The 17,500-nt window shown below is 44.7% G+C and overlaps 11 non-coding genes and 4 pseudogenes across 11 annotated transcripts; all 15 read right to left on the bottom strand.

Annotated features, from left to right (window-relative positions):
* Positions 1 to 402: 402 nt before the first annotated feature.
* LOC130393994 (5S ribosomal RNA) lies at positions 403 to 520 on the bottom strand. The gene has a single exon (XR_008897196.1). It is a non-coding gene; the product is annotated as a 5S ribosomal RNA (ribosomal RNA).
* Positions 521 to 1,044: 524 nt separating this feature from the next.
* LOC130394049 (5S ribosomal RNA) lies at positions 1,045 to 1,164 on the bottom strand. The gene has a single exon (XR_008897246.1). It is a non-coding gene; the product is annotated as a 5S ribosomal RNA (ribosomal RNA).
* Positions 1,165 to 1,693: 529 nt separating this feature from the next.
* On the bottom strand, positions 1,694 to 1,812 carry LOC130394362 (5S ribosomal RNA). The gene has a single exon (XR_008897528.1). It is a non-coding gene; the product is annotated as a 5S ribosomal RNA (ribosomal RNA).
* Positions 1,813 to 2,339: 527 nt separating this feature from the next.
* LOC130400471 (5S ribosomal RNA) lies at positions 2,340 to 2,458 on the bottom strand. Its single transcript, XR_008902954.1, has one exon. It is a non-coding gene; the product is annotated as a 5S ribosomal RNA (ribosomal RNA).
* A 518-nt stretch (positions 2,459 to 2,976) lies between these two features.
* On the bottom strand, positions 2,977 to 3,095 carry LOC130394408 (5S ribosomal RNA). The gene has a single exon (XR_008897570.1). It is a non-coding gene; the product is annotated as a 5S ribosomal RNA (ribosomal RNA).
* Positions 3,096 to 7,388: 4,293 nt separating this feature from the next.
* LOC130395891 (5S ribosomal RNA) lies at positions 7,389 to 7,505 on the bottom strand. Its single transcript, XR_008898890.1, has one exon. It is a non-coding gene; the product is annotated as a 5S ribosomal RNA (ribosomal RNA).
* Positions 7,506 to 8,032: 527 nt separating this feature from the next.
* Positions 8,033 to 8,155, bottom strand: LOC130396052 (5S ribosomal RNA; annotated as a pseudogene).
* Positions 8,156 to 8,692: 537 nt separating this feature from the next.
* On the bottom strand, positions 8,693 to 8,814 carry LOC130396273 (5S ribosomal RNA; annotated as a pseudogene).
* Positions 8,815 to 9,344: 530 nt separating this feature from the next.
* LOC130394994 (5S ribosomal RNA) lies at positions 9,345 to 9,464 on the bottom strand. The gene has a single exon (XR_008898099.1). It is a non-coding gene; the product is annotated as a 5S ribosomal RNA (ribosomal RNA).
* Positions 9,465 to 9,992: 528 nt separating this feature from the next.
* Positions 9,993 to 10,111, bottom strand: LOC130395692 (5S ribosomal RNA). The gene has a single exon (XR_008898718.1). It is a non-coding gene; the product is annotated as a 5S ribosomal RNA (ribosomal RNA).
* A 528-nt stretch (positions 10,112 to 10,639) lies between these two features.
* LOC130396302 (5S ribosomal RNA) lies at positions 10,640 to 10,761 on the bottom strand (annotated as a pseudogene).
* A 3,611-nt stretch (positions 10,762 to 14,372) lies between these two features.
* On the bottom strand, positions 14,373 to 14,491 carry LOC130394577 (5S ribosomal RNA). Its single transcript, XR_008897722.1, has one exon. It is a non-coding gene; the product is annotated as a 5S ribosomal RNA (ribosomal RNA).
* Positions 14,492 to 15,825: 1,334 nt separating this feature from the next.
* LOC130396030 (5S ribosomal RNA) lies at positions 15,826 to 15,956 on the bottom strand (annotated as a pseudogene).
* Positions 15,957 to 16,468: 512 nt separating this feature from the next.
* On the bottom strand, positions 16,469 to 16,585 carry LOC130395794 (5S ribosomal RNA). The gene has a single exon (XR_008898808.1). It is a non-coding gene; the product is annotated as a 5S ribosomal RNA (ribosomal RNA).
* A 515-nt stretch (positions 16,586 to 17,100) lies between these two features.
* LOC130400528 (5S ribosomal RNA) lies at positions 17,101 to 17,219 on the bottom strand. The gene has a single exon (XR_008903010.1). It is a non-coding gene; the product is annotated as a 5S ribosomal RNA (ribosomal RNA).
* Positions 17,220 to 17,500: the final 281 nt, after the last annotated feature.

Genomic DNA, 17,500 nt, shown 5'->3' with positions numbered 1-17,500 from the left:
GTAGGACTCCTTATCCATGTAAACGATCATTGTGACATCTGAATTCATTAATTATCTGAAATACACTGCGTGTGCGTGTGATGTTAAATGTTTGAACCAAGGTTAACGGTTAAAGTGTCAGAGAATGGGTGGTGATTTTTTGACGTCCTCCCATGAATCTGAAGTGAGCGTGCGTTTTTGTGTTGGTGAAAGTTTAAGAAATGTACAACTGTCGGTTCAGCTCTCTGGTGCTCCCTGCTGGCAGTATCACTATACTGTCCTCATGTTTCACAAAAATAGTTTTGAGAGACGTTGTCAGTTTTGTATGTTGCTTAAATCCTCCAAAGCGGTTGGCAGTAAACATCAGGTCACGGTACGCCACGGTAGGCCACGGAGTCAATGAGCTCGAGTTGAAAAAGAAAAAGCTTACAGCACCTGGTATTCCCAGGCGGTCTCCCATCCAAGTACTAACCAGGCCCGACCCTGCTTAGCTTCCGAGATCAGACGAGATCGGCGTGTTCAGGGTGGTATGGCCGTAAGCAATTAGTGCAGGCGCAAAACCAGGTTTTATACAGTAGCACATAAGGAGTGAGAAAGCTGCTGAGGCTCGACGTTACACTTTTACAAAAACAATCATAGTTAGATATAAACGGCAGTAATTGATTCAGTAGGACTCCTTATCCATGTAAACGATCATTGTGACATCTGAATTCATTAATTATCTGAAATACACTGCGTGTGCGTGTGATGTTAAATGTTGGAACCAGGTTACGGTTAAAGTGTCAGAGAATGGGTGGTGATTTTTTGACGTCCTCCCATGATCTGAAGTGAGCGTGCGTGTTTGTGTTGGTGAAAGTTTAAGAAATGTACAACTGTCGGTTCAGCTCTCTGGTGCTCCCTGCTGGCAGTATCACTATACTGTCCTCATGTTTCACAAAAATAGTTTTGAGAGACGTTGTCAGTTTTTGTATGTTGCTTAAATCCTCCAAAGCGGTTGGCAGTAAACATCAGGTCACGGTACGCCACGGTAGGCACGGAGTCAATGAGCTCGAGTTGAAAAAGAAAAGCTTACAGCACCTGGTATTCCCAGGCGGTCTCCCATCCAAGTAACTAACCAGGCCCGACCCTGCTTAGCTTCCGAGATCAGACGAGATCGGGCGTGTTCAGGGTGGTATGGCCGTAAGCAATAGTGCAGGCGCAAAACCAGGGTTTTATACAGTAGCACATAAGGAGTGAGAAAGCTGCTGAGGCTCGACGTTACACTGTTACAAAAACAATCATTAGTTAGATATAAACGGCAGTAATTGATTCAGTAGGACTCCTTATCCATGTAAACGATCATTGTGACATCTGAATTCATTAATTATCTGAAAATACACTGCGTGTGCGTGTGATGTTAAATGTTTGAACCAAGGTTAACGGTTAAAGTGTCAGAGAATGGGTGGTGATTTTTTGACGTCCTCCCATGATCTGAAGTGAGCGTGCGTGTTTGTGTTGGTGAAAGTTTAAGAAATGTACAACTGTCGGTTCAGCTCCCTGGTGCTCCCTGCTGGCAGTATCACTATACTGTCCTCATGTTTCACAAAAATAGTTTTGAGAGACGTTGTCAGTTTTTGTATGTTGCTTAAATCCTCCAAAGCGGTTGGCAGTAAACATCAGGTCACGGTACGCCACGGTAGGCCACGGAGTCAATGAGCTCGAGTTGAAAAGAAAAAGCTTACAGCACCTGGTATTCCCAGGCGGTCTCCCATCCAAGTACTAACCAGGCCCCACCCTGCTTAGCTTCCGAGATCAGACGAGATCGGGCGTGTTCAGGGTGGTATGGCCGGTAGCAAATTAGTGCAGGCGCAAAACCAGGTTTTATACAGTAGCACATAAGGAGTGAGAAAGCTGCTGAGGCTCGACGTTACACTTTTACAAAAACAATCATTAGTTAGATATAACGGCAGTAATTGATTCAGTAGGACTCCTTATCCATGTAAACGATCATTGTGACATCTGAATTCATTAATTATCTGAAATACACTGCGTGTGCGTGTGATGTTAAATGTTTGAACCAAGGTTAACGGTTAAAGTGTCAGAGAATGGGTGGTGATTTTTGACGTCCTCCCATGATCTGAAGTGAGCGTGCGTGTTTGTGTTGGTGAAAGTTTAAGAAATGTACAACTGTCGGTTCAGCTCTCTGGTGCTCCCTGCTGGCAGTATCACTATACTGTCCTCATGTTTCACAAAAATAGTTTTGAGAGACGTTGTCAGTTTTTGTATGTTGCTTAAATCCTCCAAAGCGGTGGGCAGTAAACATCAGGTCACGGTACGCCACGGTAGGCCACGGAGTCAATGAGCTCGAGTTGAAAAAGAAAAGCTTACAGCACCTGGTATTCCCAGGCGGTCTCCCATCCAAGTACTAACCAGGCCCGACCCTGCTTAGCTTCCGAGATCAGACGAGATCTGGCGTGTTCAGGGTGGTATGGCCGTAAGCAATTAGTGCAGGCGCAAAACCAGGTTTTATACAGTAGCACATAAGGAGTGAGAAAGCTGCTGAGGCTCGACGTTACACTTTTACAAAAACAATCATTAGTTAGATATAAACGGCAGTAATTGATTCAGTAGGACTCCTTATCCATGTAAACGATCATTGTGACATCTGAATTCATTAATTATCTGAAATACACTGCGTGTGCGTGTGATGTTAAATGTTTGAACCAAGGTTAACGGTTAAAGTGTCAGAGAATGGGTGGTGATTTTTTGACGTCCTCCCATGATCTGAAGTGAGCGTGCGTGTTTGTGTTGGTGAAAGTTTAAGAAATGTACAACTGTCGGTTCAGCTCTCTGGTGCTCCCTGCTGGCAGTATCACTATACTGTCCTCATGTTTCACAAAAACAGTTTTGAGAGACGTTGTCAGTTTTTGTATGTTGCTTAAATCCTCCAAAGCGGTTGGCAGTACACATCAGGTCACGGTACGCCACGGAGTCAATGAGCTCGAGTTGAAAAAGAAAAACTTACAGCACCTGGTATTCCCAGGCGGTCTCCCATCCAAGTACTAACCAGGCCCGACCCTGCTTAGCTTCCGAGATCAGACGAGAACGGGCGTGTTCAGGGTGGTATAGCCGTAAGCAATTAGTGCAGGCGCAAAACCAGGTTTTATACAGTAGCACATAAGGAGTGAGAAAGCTGCTGAGGCTCGACGTTACACTCTTACAAAAACAATCATTAGTTAGATATAAACGGCAGTAATTGATTCAGTAGGACTCCTTATCCATGTAAACGATCATTGTGACATCTGAATTCATTAATTATCTGAAATACACTGCGTGTGCGTGTGATGTTAAATGTTTGAACCAAGGTTAACGGTTAAAGTGTCAGAGAATGGGTGGTGATTTGTTGACGTCCTCCCATGATCTGGGGTCTCATTTATAAAACTGTGCGTGGGATCGTTACTAAAAATGTGCGTACGCCCAGAAGCCAAGTTTTGCGTGCGCCTAAAAATATTCGGATTTATAAAACACTGCGTACGCACACATGTACGCAATCTTCGCTTTATAATCAATAACATACTGACTACAATTGTGCGCAGCTGAATCAGCTTCACGTTCCGCCCTCTACACGCCCCTTTTTAACCATAAATGGTCAATGCAAATGACCTCGTGAATGCGATCTGCATATAAAACAGACTCAGATGCCGGTATTATGTCTTGTTGGAAACAATGGCAGAAGTACTGAGAAAAGCGAAATTTCACGGAGGTTGAAGTGGAGACACTTGTGGGTGAGATGTAGGTCCGAAAGGTAGTTTTGTTCGGCGGTCACGGGATTGGGATCCCCAACAACAAAAAGCAGAGTGAGTGGCAACATGTTGCTGCAGCAGTGAACTCTGTCAGTAGCACGGAGCGCACAGTCCCAGAATTAAAAAAGACATAAGAGTTACATATTTTTATGTAGCCTACTAATAAATCGTTATGGTCCCTATATACCCTCTCCCTCCGAATCCTTCCATTTGCATGGTCCGCCAGAAGTGCCATATGGTGCAGCATTACCACGACGCTCACCTCTGTATTTATTGGGTTACGGTAATAAGACTGACCGAGAACACCTTGGATAATCAGTTTGTAATCTTCTTGAACATAACCCCTTTTTAATGCCTGATTTGTCATGAAAAGCATCAAGAGTAGCGGACAACGATTGTGATGAGGAGTGTCGCTTGGTTTTCCACACTTTTTAATTGACTTGATTGACATTTGATTATGTGTTTACAGTGTCACATAAAAATATGATGTTGTTGACACATGTTGGACAGATGCTTTATTCCATGCAGTCGCGCCGTCAGTGGACAGTATGGAGTGACGGGATTAAATATAGAGATTTTTATTTTATTTATATTCTAAGGAGATGTTTCTGGAGTTATAACTGAGAAATAACGCAGTTGACTTAAATTATTCTGATTAGGATTTAACGCATGATACGGGTTGAAATTAAATGTATGAATGGCGATGATAAAACATAATCGTTCTTCTCACTCTACAATTCTTCGGTCTGACTTCAGTTCACCACCACACCATCTGTGTCGCCAATCCTCCTTTTCCTCCAAACCATGCGTACGCATGGGTCAGAGTTTGCTTAGGGCTGCGCACATTTTCCCGTCAAGTTGGTTTTTTATAGATCACAACCTTGGCGTGGAAAGTCACGTACGCAACTTTTAGGCCCGTTTTGTGCGTACGCAACGGTTATAAATGAGACCCCTGGGCCCTGTACCAAGAAGCTCGCTTAGAGGGTTAGCGAGGGTATGTTGAGCTCCAAGCCCTGGGTTAGTTTTACCACGAAAGTCGATCTCTTTTAGCGTCGGCTGTATCCCATGGTGACTTATGCTCGCAACCCCATACCTGTCGGGAGCAAGTTTTTCGGGCTGTAGTAGCCGGAGATCGGCTACTTAAATCGGGCTGGTGGCGCACTTCCTAGCCCCTCACTCTGACAATGGCGTCACCATTTCGTGGGTGTTCCCGTGGACCCCGGCGCACTTCTCGTACAGGCGGTCTCTCCGGAGACCGGGTGTTACGGGACAAAAACCGATCCCTTGGCATTGTCCTGACGAGATTTCAGATTTTCAGACTTTATTGTCATGTGCAACAACGAAATTGGGGTTCTTCAATGAGAGATACAGATTCCGCACAGAGGGTGGTTCGTTATTTGATCGTGCCTTTGGACCTTATGTAGACAATGGATTACTGTTGCGCATTGTGTTCAGATGGAACAGAATGCTAGAGTGGAGGTAGCGCGTCAGTCTTGAATTTCTGTCGCGGAGGTTCGACTCCCAAGTGACGAGAATTATGTGAAGCTTAAAAGTCCTAAATTTCTATGGCATATGGAATACTTATTCACTAAAGCTTATGGAATTATATTTTGTGATATTCGAACTTGAACCCATATTTTCAAGGGCCGTGCTGGCACCACATCTATGGGGTAAAATGCATGATGAGAGACCGGCGAATTTGAACCCCGGTCGCTGGCGTTCGGGTCTTATACTAATCCACTACGCTACAGCCGCTACCACTCAGAGGTCGAAAACATGCGATACATTTCTTAAATAGGGTGTATTTAAAGTGAATTCCCTAAATGATAGAATAAGGCAGGATGGACGTTGCTTATGCATTTTTAAATCATCATCATTCTATTTGGATTAATGGCGAACAATTCTGCATTTGGCATAGTTATTTTACAGACAATTTGCAGAATCTTTTCACTTATACTCATATAGACTGCTTGATGTATCGTAAAGGTGAGAAAAATGACGCAAAAAACGCCCCTTTCACGTGAACGCGCACTGAACCTAAAGCGGAAAACCTGGTTCAACTAATTGAATCTAAAGTGAGCTTCGTGGTACCATTTAACTCTGATTGCGAGTTGCGGCTCTGTCGAGCCAGGTTTTCCCAAGAAAGCCTGGGTATGTTCAGCGAGCTTCGTGGTATAGGGCACTGAAGTGAGCGTGCGTGTTTGTGTTGGTGAAAGTTTAAGAAATGTACAACTGTCGTTTAAGCTCTCTGGTGCTCCCTGCTGGCAGTATCACTATACTGTCCTCATGTTTCACAAAAATAGTTTTGAGAGACGTTGTCAGTTTTTGTATGTTGCTTAAATCCTCCAAAGCGGTTGGCAGTAAACATCAGGGCCCTGTACCACGAAGCTCGCTTAGAGGGTTAGCGAGGTATGTTGAGCTCCAAGCCTGGGTTAGTTGTACCACGAAAGTCGATCTCTTTTAGCGTCGCTGTATCACCATGGTGACTTATGCTCGCAACCAAACCTGGTCGGGAGCAGTTTTTCGGCTTAGTCTAGCCGGAGATCGCCTACTTAAATCGGTGTGCGCAGCTTCCTAGCCCCTCCTCTGACAATGGCGTCACCATTTGTGGGTGTTCCCGTGGACCCCGGCGCACTTCTCCGGAGACAAGGGTTTTACGGGACAGAACCGATCCCTTGGCATTGTCTGACGATATTCAGATTTCAGACTTTATTGTCATTGTGCAAACAACGAAATTGGGGTTCTTCATGAGAGATACAGATTCTCATCAGAGGGTGTTCGTTATTTGATCGTCCTTTTGGACCTTATGGAGACAATGATTACTGTTGCGCATTGAGTCTCAGTGACAGAGTGCTAGAGTGGAGGTAGCGCGTCAGTCTTGAATTTTTGCGCGGGGGGTTCAACTCCCAAGTGACGCGAATTTATGTGAAGCTTAAAAAGTCCTAATTCTCATGCATATGGAATACTTATTCACTAAAGCTTATGGAATTATATTTTTGTGCTTATTTCGAACTTGAACCCATATTTTCAAGGCCGTGCTGGAACCACATCTATGGGGGTAAAATGCATGATGATAGACCGGCGAATTTGAACCCCGGTCGCTGGCGTTCGGGTCTTATACTAATTCACTACGCTACAGCCGCTCCCTCTCAGCGGTCGAAAACATGCAATATATTTCTTAAATAGGGTGTATTTAAAGTGAATTCCCTAAATGATAGAATAAGGCAGGATGGACGTTGCTTATGCATTTTTAAATCATCATCATTCTATTTGGATTAATGGCGAACAATTCTGCATTTGGCATAGTTATTTTACAGACAATATGCAGAATCTTTTCACTTACTCATATAGACTGCTTGATCTATCGTAAAGGTGAGAAAAATGACGCAAAAAACGCCCCATTCACGTGAACGCGCACTGAACCTAAAGCGGAAAACCTGGTTCAACTAATTGAATCTAAAGTGAGCTTCGTGGTACCATTTAACTCTGATTGCGAGTTGCGGCTCTGTCGAGCCAGGTTTTCCCAAGAAAGCCTGGGTATGTTCAGCGAGCTTCGTGGTATAGGGCACAGGTCACGGTACGCCACGGTAGGCCACGGAGGCAATGAGCTCGAGTTGAAAAAGAAAAAGCTTACAGCACCTGGTATTCCCAGGCGGTCTCCCATCCAAGTACTAACCAGCCCGACCCTGCTTAGCTTCCGAGATCAACGAGATCTGGCGTGTTCAGGGTGGTATGGCCGTAAGCAATTAGTGCAGGCGCAAAACCAGGTTTTTATACAGTAGCACATAAGGATGTGAGAAAGCTGCTGAGGCTCGACGTTACACTTTACAAAACATCATTAGTTAGATATAAACGGCAGTAATTGATCAGTAGGACTCCTATCCATGTAAACGATCATTGTGACATCGGAATTCATTAATTATCTGAACACTACACTGCGTGTGCGTGTGATGTTAAATGTTTGAACCAAGGTTAACGGTTGTAAAAGTGTCAGAGAATGGGTGGTGATTTTTGACGTCATCCCATGATCTGAAGTGAGCGTGCGTGTTTGTGTGGTGAAAGTTTAGAAATGTACTGTCGGTTCAGCTCTCTGTGTGCTCCCTGCTGGCAGTATCACTATACTGTCCTCATGTTTCACAACATAGTTTTGAGAGGACGTTGTCAGTTTTTGTATGTTGCTTAAATCCTCCAAAGCGGTTGGCAGTAAACATCAGGTCACGGTACGCCACGGTAGGCCACGGAGTCAATGAGCTTCGAGGTTGAAAAGAAATAGCTTACAGCACCCTGGTATTCCCAGGCGGTCTCCCATCCAAGTACTAACCAGGCCCGACCCTGCTTAGCTTCCGAGATCAGACGAGATCGGGCCCGTGTTCAGGGTGGTTATGGCCGTAAAGCAATTAGTGTAGGCGGCAAAACCAGGTTTTATACAGTAGCACATAAGGAGTGAGAAAGCTGCTGAGGCTCCGACGTTACACTCTTTACAAAAACAATCATTAGTTAGATATAAACGGCAGTAATTGATTCAGAGTAGGACTCCTTATCCATGTAAACGATCATTGTGACATCTGAATTCATTAATTATCTGAAATACACTGGCGTGTGCGTGTGATGTTAAATGTTTGAACCAAGGTTAACGGTTAAAGTGTCAGAGAATGGGTGGTGATTTTTTGACGTCCTCCCATGATCTGAAGTGAGCGTGCGTGTTTGTGTTGGTGAAAGTTTAAGAAATGTCAACTGTCGGTTTCAGCTCTCTGGTGCTCCCTGCTGGCAGTATCACTATACTGTCCTCATGTTTCACAAAAATAGTTTTGAGAGACGTTGTCAGTTTTTGTATGTTGCTTAAATCCTCCAAAGCGGTTGGCAGTAAACAATCAGGCACGGTCAGCCACGGTAGGCCACGGAGGTCAATGAGCTCGAGTTGAAAAAGAAATAGCTTACAGGCACCTGGTATTCCCAGGCGGTCTCCCATCCAAGTACGAACCCAGGCCCGACCCTGTGCTTAGCTTCCGAGATCAGACTAGATCGGGCGGTTCAGGTGGTAATGGCCGTAAGCAATAGTGGCAGGCGCAAAACCAGGGTTTATACAGTAGCACATAAGGAGTGAGAAAGCTGCTGAGGCTCGACGTTACACTTTTACAAAAACAATCATTAGTTAGATATAAACGGCAGTACTTGATTCAGTAGGACTCCTTATCCATGTAAACGATCATTGTGACATCTGAATTCATTAATTATCTGAAATACACTGCGTTGTGCGTGTGATGTTAAATGTTTGAACCAAGGTTAACGGTTAAAGTGTCAGAGAATGGGTGGTGATTTTTTGACGTCCTCCCATGATCTGAAGTGAGCGTGGTGTTTGTGTTGGTGAAAGTTTAAGAAATGTACAACTGTCGGTTCAGCTCTCTGGTGCTCCCTGCTGGCAGTATCACTATACTGTCCTCATGTTTCACAAAAATAGGTTTGAGAGACGTTGTCAGTTTTTGTATGTTGCTTAAATCCTCCAAAGCGGTTGGCAGTAAACATCAGGTCACGGTACGCCACGGTAGGCCACGGAGGCAATGAGCTCGAGTTGAAAAAGAAATAGCATTACAGCACCTGGTATTCCCAGGCGGTCTCCCATCCAAGTACTAACCAGGCCCGACCCTGCTTAGCTTCCGAGATCAGACGAAGATCGGGCGTGTTCAGGGTGGTATGGCCGTAAGCAATTAGTGCAGGCGCAAAACCAGGTTTTATACAGTAGCACATAAGGAGTGAGAAGCTGCTGAGGCTCGACGTTTACACTCTTACAAAAACAATCATTAGTTAGATATAAACGGCAGTAATTGATTCAGTAGGACTCCTTATCCATGTAACGATCATTGTGACATCTGAATTCATTAATTATCTGAAATACACTGCGTGTGCGTGTGATGTTAAATGTTTGAACCAAGGTTAACGGTTAAAGTGTCAGAGAATGGGTGGTGATTTTTTGACGTCCTCCCATGATCTGAAGTGAGCGTGCGTGTTTGTGTTGGTGAAAGTTTAAGAAATGTACAACTGTCGGTTCAGCTCTCTGGTGCTCCCTGCTGGCAGTATCACTATACTGTCCTCATGTTTCACAAAAATAGTTTCGAGAGACGTTGTCAGTTTTTGTATGTTGCTTAAATCCTCCAAAGCGGTTGGCAGTAAACATCAGGTCACGGTACGCCACGGTAGGCCACGGAGTCAATGAGCTCGAGTTGAAAAAGAAAAAGCTTACAGCACCTGGTATTCCCAGGCGGTCTCCCTTCCAAGTACTAACCAGGCCGACCCTGCTTAGCTTCCGAGATCAGACGAGATCGGGGCGTGTTCAGGGTGGTATGGCCGTAAGCAATTAGTGCAGGCGCAAAACCAGGTTTTATACAGTAGCACATAAGAGTGAGAAAGCTGCTGAGGCTCGACGTTACACTCTTACAAAACAATCATTAGTTAGATATAAACGGCAGTAATTGATTCAGTAGGACTCCTTATCCATGTAAACGATCATTGTGACATCTGAATTCATTAATTATCTGAAATACACTGCAGTGTGCGTGTGATGTTAAATGTTTGAACCAAGGTTAACGGTTAAAGTGTCAGAGAATGGGTGGTGATTTTTTGACGTCCTCCCATGATCTGAAGTGAGCGTGCGTGTTTGTGTTGGTGAAAGTTTAAGAAATGTACAACTGTCGTTTCAGCTCTCTGGTGCTCCCTGCTGGCAGTATCACTATACTGTCCTCATGTTTCACAAATAGTTTTGAGAGACGTTGTCAGTTTTTGTATGTTGCTTAAATCCTCCAAAGCGGTTGGCAGTAAACTCAGGTCCACGGTACGCCACGGTAGGCCCACGGAGTCAATGAGCTCGAGTTGAAAAAAGAAAAAGCTTACAGCACCTGGTATTCCCAGGCGGTCTGCCCATCCAAGTACTAACCGCCCGACCCTGCTTAGCTTCCAGAGATCAGCCGAGAGATCGGTGCGTGTTCAGGGTGGTATGGCCGTAAGCAATTAGTGCAGGGCGCAAACCAGGTTTTATACAGTAGCACATAAGGAGTGAGGAAAGCTGCTGAGGCTCGACGTTACACTTTTGTTACAAAAACAATCATTAGTGTTAGATATAAACGCAGTAATTGATTCAGTAGGACCTCCCTTAATCCCTGTAAACAGTCATTGTGACATCTGATTCATTAATTTATCTGAAATACACTGCGTGTGCGGTGTGATGTTAAATTTTGAACCAAGGTTAACGGTGAAAGTGTCAGAGAAATGGGTGGTGATTTGTTGACGTGCCTCCCATGATCTGGGCCCTGTACCACGAAGCTCGCTTAGAGGGTTAGCGGAGGTATGTTGAGCGTCCAAGCCTGGGTTAGTTGTACCACGAAAGTCGATTCTTTTAGCGTCGCTGTATCACCATGGTGACTTATGCTCGCAACCAAACGGTCGGGAGCAGTTTTTCGGCTTAGTCTAGCCGGAGATCGGCTACTTAAATCGTCGTGCGCAGCTTCCTAGCCCTCCTCTGACAATGGCGTCACCATTTGTGGGTGTTCCCGTGGACCCCGGCGCACTTCTCTACAGGCGTCTCTCCGAGACAGGGTTTTACGGGACAAAACCGATCCCTTGGCATTGTCTGACGATATTCAGATTTCAGACTTGTATTGTCATTGTGCAAACAACGAAATGGGGTTCTTCATGAGAGATACAGATTCTCATCAGAGGGTGTTCGTTATTTGATCGTCCTTTTGACCTTATGTAGACCAATGATTACTGTTGCGCATTGTGTGTCAGTGACAGAATGCTAGAGTGGAGGTAGCGCGTCAGTCTTGAATTTCTGCGCGGGAGGTTCAACTCCCAAGTGACGCGAATTTATGTGAGGCTTAAAAAGTCCTAATGCATATGGAATACTTATTCACTAAAGCTTATGGAATTTTATTTTTGTGCTTATTTCGAACTTGAACCCATATTTTCAAGGCCGTGCTGGGCACCACATCTATGGGGGTAAAATGCATGATGAGAGACCGGCGAATTTGAACCCCGGTCGCTGGCGTTCGGGTCTTATACTAATCCACTACGCTACAGCCGCTACCACTCAGAGGTCGAAAACATGCGATACATTTCTTAAATAGGGTGTATTTAAAGTGAATTCCCTAAATGATAGAATAAGGCAGGATGGACGTTGCTTATGCATTTTTAAATCATCATCATTCTATTTGGATTAATGGCGAACAATTCTGCATTTGGCATAGTTATTTTACAGACAATTTGCAGAATCTTTCACTTATACTCATATAGACTGCTTGATGTATCGTAAAGGTGAGAAAAATGACGCAAAAAACGCCCTTTCACGTGAACGCGCACTGAAACCTAAAGCGGAAAACCTGGTTCAACTAATTGAATCTAAAGTGAGCTTCGTGGTACCATTTAACTCTGATTGCGAGTTGCGGCTCTGTCGAGCCAGGTTTTCCCAAGAAAGCCTGGGTATGTTCAGCGAGCTTCGTGGTATAGGGCACTGAAGTGAGCGTGCGTGTTTGTGTTGGTGAAAGTTAAGAAATGTACAACTGTCGTTTAAGCTCTCTGGTGCTCCCTGCTGGCCAGTATCACTATACTGTCTCATGTTTCACAAAAATAGTTTTTGGAGAGACTTGTCAGTTTTTGTATGTTGCTTAAATCCTCCAAAGCGGTTGGCAGTAAACATCAGGGCCCTGTACCACGAAGCTCGCTTAGAGGGTTTAGCGAGGTATGTGAGCTCCAACCTGGGTTAGGTTGTACCACGAAAGTCGATCTCTTTTAGCGTCGCTGTAATCACCATGGGGACTTATGCTCGCAACCAAACCTGGTCGGGAGCAGTTTTTCGGCTTAGTCTAGCCGGGAGATCGCCTACTTAAATCGGTGGGCGCAGCTTCCTAGCCCCTCCTCTGACAATGGCGTCACCATTTGTGGGTGTTCCCGTGGACCCCCGGCGCACTTCTCCGGAGACAAGGGTTTTAACGGGACAGAACCGATCCCTTGGCATTGTCTGACGATATTCAGATTTCAGACTTATTGTCATTGTGCAAACAACGAAATTGGGGTCTCATGAGAGATACAGATTCTCATCAGAGGGTGTTCGTTATTTGATCGTCCTTTTGGACCTTATGGAGACAATGATTACTGTTGCGCATTGAGTCTCAGTGACAGAGTGCTAGAGTGGAGGTAGCGCGTCAGTCTGAATTTTGCGCGGGGGGTTCAACTCCCAAGTGACGCGAATTTATGTGAAGCTTAAAAAGTCCTATTTCTCATGCATATGGAATACTTATTCACTAAAGCTTATGGAAGTTATATTTTTGTGCTTATTTCGAACTGTGAACCCATATTTCAAGGCCGTGCTGGAACCACATCCTAGGGGGTTAACATGCATGATGGATAGAACCGGCGAATTTGAACCCCTCGCTGGCGTTCGGTCTTATACTAATTCACTACGCTACAGCCGCTCCATCTCAGCGGTCGAAACATGCAGATATTTCTAAATAGGGTGTATGTAAAGGGAATTCCCTAAATGATAGAATAAGGCAGGATGGCGTTGCTTATGCATTTTTTTAAATCATCATCATTCTAATTTGGATTAAATGGCGAACAATTCTGCATTTGGCATAGTTATTTTACAGACAATATGCAGAATCTTTCACTACTCAGGTATAGACTGCTGATCTATCGTAAAGGTGGAAAAATGACGCAAAAAACCGCCCCATTGCACGTGAACGCGCACTGAACCCTAAAGCGGAAAACCTGGTTCAACTAATTGAATCTAAAGTGGAGCTTCGTGGTACCATTTAACAACTCTGATTGCGCGTTGCGGCTCTGTCGAGCCAGGTTTTCCCAAGAAAGCCTGGGTATGTTCAGCGAGCTTCGTGGTATAGGGCACAGGTCACGGTACGCACGGTAGGGCCACGGAGGCAATGAGCTCGATTGGAAAAGAAAAAGCTACAGGCACCCTGGTATTCCCAGGCGGTCTCCTCCCATCCAAGTACTAACGCAGTTCCCCGACCCTGCATAGCTTCCGAGTACCAAAACTGAGATCTGGCGTGTTCAGGGTGGTATGGCCGAAGCAATTAGTGCAGGCAGCAAAACCAGGGTTTTATACAGAGCACATAGGAGGTGAGAAAGCTGCTGAGGCTCGACGTTACACTTTACAAAAACAATCATTAGTAGATACATAAACAGGCAGTAATTTGATTCGTAGGACTCCTTATCCATGTAAACGATCACTGTGACATCGGAATTCATTAATTATCTGAAATACACTGCGTGTGCGTGTGATGTTAAATGTTGAACCAAGGTTAACGGTTAAAGTGTTCAGAGAATGGGTGGTGATTTTTGACGTCCTCGCATGATCTGAAGTGAGCGTGCGTGTTTGTGTTGGTGAAAGTTTAAGTATAATGTACAAGTCGGTTCGGTTAAGCTCCTCTGGTGCTCCCTGCTGGCAGTATCACTATACTGTCCTCATGTTTCACAAAATAGTTTTGAGAGACGTTGTCAGGTTTTGTATGTTGCTTAATCCTCCAAAGCGGTTGGCAGTAAACATCAGGTCACGGTACGCCACGGTAGCCCACGGAGTCCATGAGCTCGAGTTGAAAAAGAAAAAGCTTACAGCACCTGGTATTCCCAGGCAGTCGCCCATCCAAGTACTAACCAGGCCCGACCCTGCTTAGCATCCGAGATCAGACGAGATCGGGCATGTTCAGGGTGGTATGGCCGTAAGCATTAGTGCAGGCGTAAAAGCCAGGTTTATACAGTAGCACATAAGGAGTGAGAAGCTGCTGAGGCTTGTCGTTACACTTTTACAAATACAATCATTAGTTAGATATAAAAACGGCAGTAATTGATTCAGTAGGGCTCCTTATCCATGTAAACGACATATAGTGACTTCTGAATTCATAATTATCTGAAATACAACTGCGTGTGGCGTGTGATGTTAAATGTTTGAAACCAAGGTTAACGGTTAAAGTGTCAGGAGAATGGGTGGGGTGATTTTTTGACGTCCTCCCATGATCTGAAGTGAGCGTTGCGTGTTTGTGGTTGGTGAAGTTTAAGAAATGTACAACTGTAGGTTCAGCGTCTCTGGTGCTCCCTGCTGGCAGTATCCCTATACTGTCCTCATGTTTCACAAAAATAGGTTTTGAGAGACGTTGTCAGTTTTTTGTATGTTGCTTAAAAATCCTCCAAAGCGGTTTGGCAGTAAACATCATGTCAGGACGGTGTACGCCACGGTAGGCCACGGAGTCAATGAGCTCGAGATGAAAAGAAAAAGCTTACATGCACCTGGTATTCCCAGGTGGTCTCCCATCCAAGTACTAACCAGGCCAACCCTGCGTAGCTTCCAAGATCAGACGAGACGGTCGTGTTTTTTTTTTTTTTTTCTCTTTTGGTGACAGGACCCGGCACTACTTACGCACTGGGCTTCTGAGGAGTCTCCCCATCCCAGTACTAACCAGTCCCGTACCCTGCTTAGCTTCCGAGATCAGACAGATCGGGCGTGTCGGGTGGTATTTGCCGTAAGCTTAGTTCAGGAGGCGCAAAACAGGTTTTTATACGAGCACATAAGGAGTGAGAAAGCTGCTGAGGCCGTGCCGTTGACACTTTACACAAAAACAATCATTAGTTAGATATAAAGGCAGTAATTGCTTCAGTAGGACTGCCTTTGCCCATGTAACGATCATTGTTGACATCTTGAATTCATTAATGGTATTCTGAAATACACTGCGTGTGCGTGTGATGTTAAAGTGTTTTGAACCAAGGTTAACGGTTAAAGTGTCAGAGAATGGGTGGTGATTTTTTGACGTCCCCATGATCTGAAGTGAGCGTGCGTGTTTGTGTTGGTGAAAGTTTAAGAAATGTACAACTGTCGGTTCAGCTCTCTGGTGCTCCCTGCTGGCAGTATCACTATACTGTCCTCATGTTTCACAAAAATAGTTTTGAGAGACGTTGTCAGTTTTTGTATGTTGCTTAAATCCTCCAAAGCGGTTGGCAGTAAACATCAGGTCACGGTACGCCACGGTAGGCCACGGAGGCAATGAGCTCGAGTTGAAAAAGAAAAAGCTTACCGCACCTGTTATTCCCAGGCGGTCTCCCAGGCGGTCTCCCATCCAAGTACTAACCAGGCCCGACCCTGCTTAGCTTCCGAGATCAGACGAGATCGGGAGTGTTCAGGGTGGTATGGCCGTAATCAATTAGTGCTGGCGCAAAACCAGGTTTTATACAGTAGCACATAAGGAGAAAGCTGCTGAGGCTCGACGTTACACTTTTACAAAAACAATCATTAGTTAGATATAAACGGCAGTAATTGATTCAGTAGGACTCCTTATCCATGTAAAGGATCATTGTGACATCTGAATTCATTAATTATCTGAAATACACTGCGTGTGCGTGATGTTAAATGTTTGAACCAAGGTTAACGGTTAAAGTGTCAGAGAATGGGTGGTGATTTTTTGACGTCCTCCCATGATCTGAAGTGAGCGTGCGTGTTTGTGTTGGTGAAAGTTTAAGAAATGTACAACTCTCGGTTCAGCTCTCTGGTGCTTCCTGCTGGCAGTATCACTATACTGTCCTCATGTTTCACAAAAATAGTTTTGAGAGACGTTGTCAGTTTTTGTATGTTGCTTAAATCCTCCAAAGCGGTTGGCAGTAAACATCAGGTCACGGTACGCCACGGAGTCAATGAGCTCGAGTTGAAAAGAAAAAGCTTACAGCACCTGTATTCCCAGGCGGTCTCCATCCAAGTACTAACCAGGCCCGACCCTGCTTAGTTTCCGAGATCAGACGAGATCGGGCGTGGTCAGGGTGGTATGGCCGTAAGCAATTAGTGCAGGCGCAAAACCAGGTTTTATACAGTAGCACATAAGGAGTGAGAAAGCTGCTGAGGCTCGACATTACACTCTTACAAAAACAATCATTAGTTAGATATAAACGGCAGTAATTGATTCAGTAGAACTCCTTATCCATGTAACGATCATTTGACATCTGAATACATAATTATCTGAAATACACTGCGTGTGCGTGTGATGTTAAATGTTTGAACCAAGGTTAACGGTTAAAGTGTCAGAGAATGGGTGGTGATTTTTTGACGTCCTCCCATGATCTGAAGTGAGCGTGCGTGTTTGTGTTGGTGAAAGTTTAAGAAATGTACAACTGTCGGTTCAGCTCTCTGGTGCTCCCTGCTGGCAGTATCACTATACTGTCCTCATGTTTCACAAAAATAGTTTTGAGAGACGTTGTCAGTTTTTGTATGTTGCTTAAATCCTCCAAAGCGGTTGGCAGTAAACATCAGGTCACGGTACGCCACAGAGTCAATGAGCTCGAGTGAAAAAGAAAAAGCTTACAGCACCTGGTATTCCCAGGCGGTCTCCCATCCAAGTACTAACCAGGCCCGACCCTGCTTAGTTTCCGAGATCAGACGAGATCGGGCGTGTTCAGGGTGGTATGGCCGTAAGCATTAGAACAGGCGCAAAACCAGGTTTTATACAGTAGCACATAGGAGTGAGAAAGCTGCTGAGGCTCGACGTTACTCTCTTACAAAAACAATCATTAGTTAGATAAACGGCAGTAATTGATTCAGTAGAACTCCTTATCCATGTAAACGATCATTGTGACATCTGAATACATTAATTATCTGAAATACACTGCGTGTGCGTGTGATGTTAAATGTTTGAACCAAGGTTAACGGTTAAAGTGTCAGAATGGGTGGTGATTTTTTGACGTCCTCCCATGATCTG

The sequence above is a fragment of the Gadus chalcogrammus genome, chromosome 12 (assembly GCF_026213295.1).
Source record: "Gadus chalcogrammus isolate NIFS_2021 chromosome 12, NIFS_Gcha_1.0, whole genome shotgun sequence".
Taxonomy (NCBI): Eukaryota; Metazoa; Chordata; class Actinopteri; order Gadiformes; family Gadidae; genus Gadus; species Gadus chalcogrammus.
Note: the sequence above shows the minus strand (reverse complement) of the source record. Positions and strands in the feature narration are given on the sequence as shown.